The sequence below is a fragment of the Dermacentor variabilis genome, chromosome 8, assembly GCF_050947875.1.
Source record: "Dermacentor variabilis isolate Ectoservices chromosome 8, ASM5094787v1, whole genome shotgun sequence".
NCBI classification, from domain to species: Eukaryota; Metazoa; Arthropoda; class Arachnida; order Ixodida; family Ixodidae; genus Dermacentor; species Dermacentor variabilis.
The window spans coordinates 132,090,233-132,100,145 of record NC_134575.1 but is presented as its reverse complement, the minus strand read 5'-3'; positions in this window follow the sequence as shown (position 1 = coordinate 132,100,145).

Here is a 9,913-nt window from a genome sequence, read left to right as displayed (position 1 = left end):
CAGTCCGAATGATTCTTAACGAAATCATCCCTTTCTTGGCCACCTAGACTGGCGGATAGCTGCACCGATCCCTAAACAATGCCGTTGTCTTCAGGGGCGTAGCCGGGGGGGGGGGGGGGGGGCTTATGGGGCTTCCGCCTCCCCCCCCCCGAAACTTTTTCGGGCTGTCCATGCACCGCCGACCAAAGCAACCCCCGGCGCCGGAAATCATTCTGAATTTTGTCTATAATCTCTTTTTCACGCCCGAAAACACATTTCACCGCGAACATTTCAAACTCGGGCTGGATCTCGCGGCAACGCCCATGTACCGGGAGTCACATAGCGCCAAGCAGCCCCATCCGAGCACAAAGTTTCAAGGGCATTTTGATGGCGAACGGACTCGTCGCGGCGCCTCGCGGAGCCCGCGGTATCTACGGAGCGCATGAATTTCCATTCCAAAACTTTACGGGTATAAAGTTCTCATAAACTTTTCATGTGAAAGGTGCTTTGAAAATGAAGTTGTGCTTTACATTATCAACTGCGGAACTTTGTGGGTTTATTGTTGCTATAAATATTTGACGCTAAAGGGGCATTGACTTTTCTAAAGTTTCACATCGGAACATACAACGAGACAAGCCAAATTAACACACTATCAGACAAGTTGACGATGCACGCAGCGAGGTCCGATGAGAAGAAGCGTTGTGGTGGTTCACTTGTGCCGTCATGTCACATGAAAAAATATCCAAAATTTTTTTTCACCTACACCAAACCATCCATGTCAGGACACTAAAGCCAGCCAAGGTAACTTCGTTCTTATTTATTTTTTCTACTTTGACTGTTATTCGCGAGAAAAAATTGAGCCTCTTCAATTTTTTTTTTGTTCGCACTACCGTACCCGCGGCTGCCAGAGCCGGCCAAAGCGCATGCGTTTTCCTCGTGTTGCCCAGACCACCGCGCGGCGAACTTCGGTGCGCATTCGGTTTTCTCTGGCCGAGTGGATTTTCGTCTGGCAGAGTTTTGGAGGCTTTCTGGCTGGGAGGCGAGAAAAAGAAACAATGGCCACCCGCCGCCATCACTGCGGGGACTCGACGGATTGCACCGCGTTCGCTTGAGCACAACCTCTCCGGAAACCTTTGTCTCGCCAGTATAGGATACCGTGAAGTATGCGTACGGTTCTCGGTGGATCAAGTGTCTCACATTTTCTCCGATATTCCGTCGGTAGCCACATCAGATGCCCAAAGTAGGCATTCGATTGTGGCCAACATAGTACTTTCCTTTGGGTTTTTTTATTTCGGTGCTCCGGCCACACAAAAAAACAGACAGACATTGTTGCGGCGCAGCGAGTTGTCGTATAGTGAAAGTTCGATTTTGTTACTTCTTTTGCGGAAAGTAATGGGCCACGGCACGCTTCAGTTGCCAGATATCCTTATTATACTATTGCGATAGCAATTATATGGACACTCTAGGCGCACTCCTACCGTTGCTGTCGTCCTCATGTTTCGTATAAAGTCCACGGGCGATAACATCGTGACCGCGCGCCGCATGCTGTATGTGCGAATGAAAGCGTAGGAAGAGGGGGGGGGGGGGTAGGCTGGAATTTGTGAGCCGACCATGGTGGCTGAATCTTTTGTGCGCAAAGGAGAAAAGCGGAGAGCAAACGCGCCGCCTTCTGTCGCCCGCGATACATCGGGGGCATTGGATGGAATGGGAATGGGATCTAGATTCTGTGAATCTGTATTTGCGCAGCATGTTTGTTTGCCTTGTTTGATGCATTATATACAGTGACTTTTTTAGATACGTAGATTTATTGGAGAATTATACGTATATTTAAACATCTTGTTGCGAGGTCTTGTGTATACGTGCCGTGAACTTTGTTTCCAGTGACACTTTTTTGCGCTTTTTGTAGCTGTATCTTCGCGTTTGTGTATTTCATTGTATCTTCGCATTTCTAATGTACGAGAGCGTTTCAATTGAATGTGAGCCACCCCCCCCCCCTCCTGCGCATAAATGTTTCGGTTCATTATCAGCGAGGCATGCGCGTAGCGCCGAGGCATCTCTCATTTACAAAAGTGACACGCAGGTGCGAGGAAAAGTGTCTTTTGATGCTTTCATACACTGGGTTGAACCTGGTTGTGTGACGTTATGGACGCTGCAGACGTTCATCAGCATGGTGCCGTGAGGTTTTTAACAACTGAAGGTTGTTCCCAAAAAGAAATTTGTCCCCATATGGCTACCGTGTACGTTGAACGTTATATTTCATTGGCCAATGAGCAAACGGTTCAAAGAAGGATGTGAAAGTTGCAAAGACGATCCAAGCCCGGGCCAAAGTCATCGTGCAATCACCTCTAACAAAATTGAAAAGGCTGATGAGTTGATGAGACAAGAACGGAGGATAAGCATCGACGAACAGGCAGAGCGCGTGAACATCAGTCATGTTTCGGTTCACGCCATAATTCATGAGCATCTCGGTTATCGGCTCTTGTGTGCGCAATGGGTGCTGAAGATTTTGAACCATCACCAGACGACGGAGAAGTTCAGTGCTGCCTAGACTCATCTGATCCAGTATCACAGTGAGGGCGACGACTTCTCGTCTGCAATTGTGAACGGGGACGAACCATGGTGCCACTACTATGAGCCTGAAACACGACGGCAAAGCTCACAGTGGAAACATTCCAATTCACCACCCCCAAAGAAAGGAAAGGCCGTCATTTCCGCCGGAAAGATGTTGACATTTTTTTTCGATCATCGGGGGCCATTACTGATAGAATTTGCTAAATCTTGAGAGACTATCAATTGTTTCCGATATTGTTAAATGCCGGATCGGCTGCATGTCGCAATAAAGAACAAATGACGTGGAAAATTCACGAATGGGGTCATCTTGTTCTACAACAATTCCCGTCGCCACGTCGTTGATGTCGTTAACACAAAACTGGCAATGTTCAAGTGGGAAACGCTGCAACATCCGCCATACAGCTCAGACCTGTCGCCTTGCGACATCCACATTTTGGGGCAACTGAAAAAAGCAGCTCAAGGAAACCATGTTAGTGTCGGACGATGACGCGAAAGAGTCAGTTGCACACTTTTGGAAGCAGAAACCCAAGAAGTTTAATGAGACGGCAATCACTCGACTCGTTAGTCAATGGGACAAATGTCTAAATGCTCATGGAGACTACTTTTAAATAAAGTACCCCGTAAGTCATATATTCGCATTGGCTCACTTTCATTTGACTCCCCCTCGTAAATTTTTCCAGAGCTCGTGCTTTTTATACGTGCTCTCTGTTGCGACTATAAATTCGGTGCAATTACTGACGATACACGACCGGTGACAGCTGCTCCTGCGTAATACATTAGAACAAATGACAGCGCCATTGAGAGCTTTTATTGGCCGTCGCATATGTAAAATATTGTCAACAAGGTTTTTGAATGACAAAGTTTCATTAACATATTTGTCCTCAACTTGTTCTTTTCATGGCCTTGATATTTTTGATATCAGCGGCATGTACTGCTTTTCAGGTTTCGAACTTATAGAGTTATAGAGTTCGTGTGATATTCTCTTTACTTATAAATTGATAAAATACATAGAAGCATTGATATCAATTATTTTGGCACAATTTTTGTCACATACAACTCGTCTGCATTTCTGAAAAAAAAATGAAAAAATACGTGTTTTACTTGTTATGACAGCGCGCAGCGTTCAAGAATTCGTTTGCAGCATCTTTGGTAATGGCGATGCAGTTATTATTCATGTATTTGATCTCTAGACGAATTGTTTAAAAGGAAGCATTAGCTCGGGCCCAACTCCGACGCGGCCTATTCAAATACATGCAAAACTCAGAAACACGTTTCTGGGATAACCCCTTCATCATTCTTAATGAAATTTGTTGCATTTGAGAGACAAAGTTGACCTGTAGTGTCTGTTGGAAGCGGAATATCGATTTAGGGCCTGAACATTGTTTAGAATATTTTGACAAATTCGTAGAAAAAATAACATAGAAGCACGACGTTTACAAACTAATAGCTCTGCATCAAGAACATATATCGCGGTTCTGTAAACGGCATCTATTATAACAGTCAAAGCGGAGAAATTTGGTTTGTCAATTTGTATCTTACGAGAATGGATTACGTTGTGTACAAGGGTTCTCCAAAGCCGTATTTCCATATTACACAATTTTTTTGAGATTCAAGTGTAACATAGCAATTTTGTCCGCTGTAGATGTACTCTTAGATGCAATTTACAGAATTGATATCGGTTTTGATTGTTGAGTTACAGAGTTTTAAACTTGATAGTATCGTTTTCTGAAAATTTTGCGATTTTTGGTCAATTTTAATGAAGAATTGACAGCCTAAATGAAAACATTCGAAACCAACAGTCGCTAGAATTTGTTTTTCTTTTAAATGCAACAACCCTAGCCAAACTTGGTGCAGTGGTTGCCGAGAAAAAACGAATTCTCCTTCTACATGTATTTAGATAGGAGCACCCGAGCTAAAGCTTCCTCTTAAGCAGGAGGCCGAGCTGCAACGTGAGCCCCCTCCCCCCCGAACGAAATTTTTGGCTACACCATTGGTTGTCTTCCCTCGAGCGACGGAGCTCGCAATCCTGCGAACTGCCCTCAACTGCATCCTCCAGCTGGCACTGCACTTCGGCACGGAGATCTGACTCGACATGGGTGCTCGCGTCTGTCAGGTCAGCAGTACTCTGTACTTCGTTACCAAATGTTAATATTACAAGCAACGCACACACGCGGTGTCTGTGCCAATTCATTCACAGCTGGCCTAGCTGTCTCTACCATGTTCTGTTGGCACAGCACCTCGTCGCTCTCACTACGGCCTTTAACGGCCTCTGCTGCCACTAAGGCATGGTTAGCTAGCACTTCGAGTTCACCTATCAACATGCTGCTATTCTCGCAGGGGCTACAACTTCTGCAGGCTTTCGACCAAAATATGCTACCTACTTCCTCCCATGTTCGCTGCGTCCAGCCTACAGATTTCTTAAGCCGCTGTTGACTTCGTTCGATTTGCTGCTCCAAACCTTGAATCACTTTGTTCAATGGAGCAGCGTACTGCCTCGTTACTTCTGTTGGCCCTTTTTCCTGCGATATGCTTTTCAGTTTCTGCTTAGGTTCTTCTTGTTCTTGCCTAATTGCTTCCTGTTCCCGTTTTTTGCCTAAAATTTGTTTGCCTAGTTGTTCGTTGAGTTTCAAATCATTGCCACTTTACAGAATGATCTGATGAATTTCTGCTTCCGTCAAGTCCTGCTCTACGTCTACCTCGACCTCTTTACACAACCACAACAGGTCAGCTCTCGTCAAACACAATAGGACCATGGTCGCTACATTAGGCTTTGGCTCTGCTGTCACACAATACTTGCTGCGGTACCCACGCAAATCAAAATAGAAGTAAAAGATGCCCAGCGAATCAAATCCACAACCACAGACAAATTGAAGCCTGGTATATCTTACAGCCAAAACCAAACGCTTACCCACTGAAGCAGCACCAGTCCTTCTCCGCCGTATCCAGTCTGTAGCAAGAGGTGGTCAATCCCTAGTCGCCTCCAGCTTGATCAGGATGCCGATAGGTCATCATGTCCCAAAGTCCGTGAGCTACCGTTGCTGTCTACGAGTCGTAGGCCGATCTCACCGCTGCCATTCAGTTGTAAGAGTTCTAGGACGATCTCGCCGCTGGCATCCAGTTGTAAGAGTTGGAGGTCGTACCGAGGAACTTGGGAAGAATTAGGCGTACAGGGTTTATTTACAGATATTTACATTAGAAAAAAGGATACATTCGACAGTCTAGCGTGACCCCCAAATGAAGCACGCAAGACGAAGCATACAGCATACGAGCACGAAGCTCCAAACACGCAGCACCGAGCACGAGCACACTGCTCACGAGCACACCCTAGCAGCCGGCCAACAGGTGCTTAAAAACACTCCGTCCTCCCTAGATTCCTAGGTATAGGAGAACGGCAGCTCACCACCAAAGCGTAGCGTCCAACGGCATTGAAGTTGACCCGCCATTTTGGAGGAGGAGGGCTTACACACACACGTACGTACTGGTTTTACTGCCCCCACCGAGGTAAGACGGTATTCGCGGAAAGGGTCTTGCCCAAAAGAGGCGCCTCTTATTCCCCGAGCTGACCCCCGCAGCGTGGCCGCCGTGGTTCTCCATTGTCTTGCGTCTTGAAAGGCGCGTGGAACGGTGCCGGCAAATACATTCCCTCGGGGACTCCCCCGCTCCCGTAAGACTGGGTAGGTGGTGGTGAGTTCACTAACAAAGCCTGGTTCGTCGACCCCTTCTCGGCGTTCCGTCGACGAAGAGCTGTTGACGCGGCACCTCGTGGTCCCTGCGAAACGAGTCACCGCAGCGGGTGTTGAAGGCTTCCATGGTCTCTTCGGGGAAGCTCAACACGCTCGCAGCTGCAGCGGGCTGAGAAAACTTTGCATGTCGGCACCTCTGCAGGCCGTTCCTTTCCTAGCTGCCCACAGAGACGACCGCTACATTGGTCGTAGAGGTACCCAGCTTCGGTGTAAAAATGTCGGTACCAGCGTTGTTGCTGCAGCACACCAGCGTTGTTGCTGCGGTCCAGTGATGCGGTATTGCGTAAAGGGCAATGCGTTCAGAGACAAGGTAAACCTCCACAGCGGTATTAGCGCCATCATGCAGAGGCTTCTTATTGACGTTCTTGTAATTCGAATCGGCTGGCTGGTCGGCAAGCAAAGCAGCGACTCCCATGAATTTCGAGATACTAACCGATATTTCATTAAAATAAAACAAAGTTGGTCAGTCTTCCAAGCAAATATTTTTGTGCATACACGTTAGAAAATAAAAATTTGAAATTTGCCAATGTGTCTAAGCTTCCTAAGATACAAATGGAAAATATCGTATCGGATGCAATAATTGTGATAGTATCTTTCGTCTGTATCTCAAATACTTGTTGCCCGAGAACCTTGCAACGTATCACAATAGAAATACAAAGTATCTTTGCCAAGTCCTGACTACGCTTGACCCGATCCGTCGCAGGGAAATATTGTAGCATGGCTACAGATTTTGGCCGTTCTCGTGCCAGGCCCTATGCGAAATCTGACTGGTGTAGGCACTTTTCTGCTTTCTCACCTCTTATATGCATTCAAACTTCTTTGCTTGAAGGTTTTCTTTTGTTTCTATATAATATTACCTCATTGATGTTCCTAACGCTTGGCGCTCTGTTTTCCAATATCATGATATCGGCAATGTGAAGGGGTGCTCATATATATATTGCGGGCCCAGATTTTGAAGGCAAGGCGTCGCAATACACTGTTATTCCGTAGGCTATCGAAGGACAATCGTGGCATGATATAGAAATAGAGACGTGTGCTTCGTGCACACAGGCGCCAGCTGCTCCAAATAGCACTTTGATGATCCCGGTAGTGATGACGATCATTTTCATGAAGCTACTTGTTGGAGCCCGCACGTGGCCTACATGAAACGGTGCCTGACAGCTACTTCCCAGTTGTTTAAATACTTGACAGGGAAGACGCGGGGGGCGTCAGTACACGCTATGCTGAAACTTTGCTGAACTGTCTTTCTCGTTTTTTAAAGATATAGTCTACTTGTACTGAACAACACCTGCAAGAAAAATATACCTGTGCTGCAGGTAGCACAAGCTCAAGAACTCAGAGTTTGCCTTGGTTTGCCCAGATGCACGCCAGCAGAGGCAATATTTCGATTACTCGGCACCATCCAATACAAACTCACATTACGGTGGAAGCCCTGAGAACGCACATTAGCTATTTTGCACGTGCCCCGTAACACCACCTAGCAACATTACCTTCAGACAGGCGCCAAGCAGCATTCTCTAAAACTATCGTCATGTACAACGATAAATTTCCCTCGGGCTTCACCGCTACATCTGAACCATCGATACGTCCTTTGTGTCTTATCTGCCCCGCTGTACATCTCAGTGTACCAGGAATCAGGAAAAAGTCTGAGCTGTCATCGCCTGTGCTGAAACAACTATCTCTGCTTCTTCTGCACGAGAGGTATGCGGACAGTGTACATATTTACACTGATGGTCCCACAAACATCCAGTGTTCGTCGGGTGCTGTAGTTTTCCCAGCAAGAGCTATGATCATCAGGTTTAGGAGTGACCACCCAACGACAGCGACATCTGCGGAATTAGCTGCTCTTCGCGCTGCACTTTGTTTCGTCAGTCGGGAACCGCCTCGACCATGATCAATATTCAATGACTCAAAGGCAGCCCTACAATCTGTGCTATCAGCTCTGCATCGCAGGCCATACGAACAGCTCGTATTCGATATTAGTTGCCTATTTCATACATCACATGAGAAAGGACACCACGTGGCGTTTCAGTGGCTACCATGTTACTGCGGCGACACAGCAAATGAAAACGCCGATAATGCCACTCGGGCAGCTCTTGAATACACACAGGAAGAGGCCATACCACTTTCACGGTCCGACGCAGCCAGTAGACTTCGAGTGCTTGCACAGGAGATCACGCTCTTTCTATGGCGCACACCAAGCAGCCAGACCAACCAGAGCAATCGTCAATACCACCTGCCCCCTTTGAAGCATCTCTGTATTCCAACTGGACTCCGCCGAAGAGAGCCACTCTGCTTTATGACTTATGGCTAGTGGTGGCATTCACGAAATCGTACTCACTTCGCATTGAAATGGCCGCCGACGCTCTCTGCAATGCCTGTCTTTGCGAGGAGACGCTAGAACACATTCTGTGCGACTGTTCTGAATATAATGTTCAGAGACAGTCCTTGGAATCCGTCCTAGCATACTTTGACAATAGACCATTGTCAGTTGAAACGATTTTCACATATGGCCGATAAAAGACATCGCAACTGTAGGCGACGAAGCGCCTACTTTGGTTTTTGAAAGATACGGGCTTGGACAAGCCGCTGTGGCAGTGTTGTCATGTACCACGCGAAAGTGACGGACTGTAACCGACGACGTGTGCGCTGTGCTATATGCTCTCTCTCTATCTCCCCTTCCCAAATTTTGATCCCCCCATCCCGCTCCCGTGTGTAGGGTAGAAAACCGGTTGCGCTAGGCTGGTTAACCTCCCTGCTTTTCCTTCTCTACTTCCTTCCTTCCTTCCTTCCTTCCTTCCTTCCTTCCTTCCTTCCTTCCTTCCATGAAGCATTACGCATCGCGCAGCGGAGTTGTTTATTCACCACCCGGAGACACGAGTAGCGCAATTTGATGCATGTAACGTCTCTGTCCTTTTTGAAGCATCTAACGTTCAGTTACTCTAACATAATGTCGTGTCTGTTAGGCTTGCGGTCAAAAAAAAAAAAAAAGAACGCTGAATTCAGAACAGGGTTTTTAGCCAAACGTTCTGTGGAAAAATAAGGCAATTATTATGTCACTACTTTATTTAAATTATACTTCTTTTAGCACTTCATCAGTGGTCCGAGAGGCGTCAGCTCTTGTCTTTTTTTTTTGTCACTCTTGTTAATTTGGATGATATTGAAGACTGCAGCGACATTCATAGGGTCTACTTCCTCTTGAGTAGCTGTGAAGCTGCACGCTTATAAAACGTCGTGACTTTTATGGAGGCATTTATTTTTATCGACGCCATCTGCACGATGAACACTCAACTCCAGCTGCGGTGCAAGGTAGCCGAAGTTCCAGTAGCAAGAACGGATTCAATCAAAGAGCCGCAGAATGCCAGAATGCCACGTGATAAGCAAAAAAAAAGAAACAAGAAAGAAACGCAAGTTATTATGTGCGAGTCGAAATAGTTGCACAAGGGTCACGTTCCTAATCGCATTCTCGGGCTGCCCATACCGGGTAAGGCAATCCCTCAGCGAGGTCGGTGGTTGCCATGGTAACAGCGAAGTCTCAGATCGCACATAGCGTCCGCGCCAATACATTTGGGGCTGAAACTGGAAGGGCGTGGGGTGCGAGTGCATGACACGATTGATAA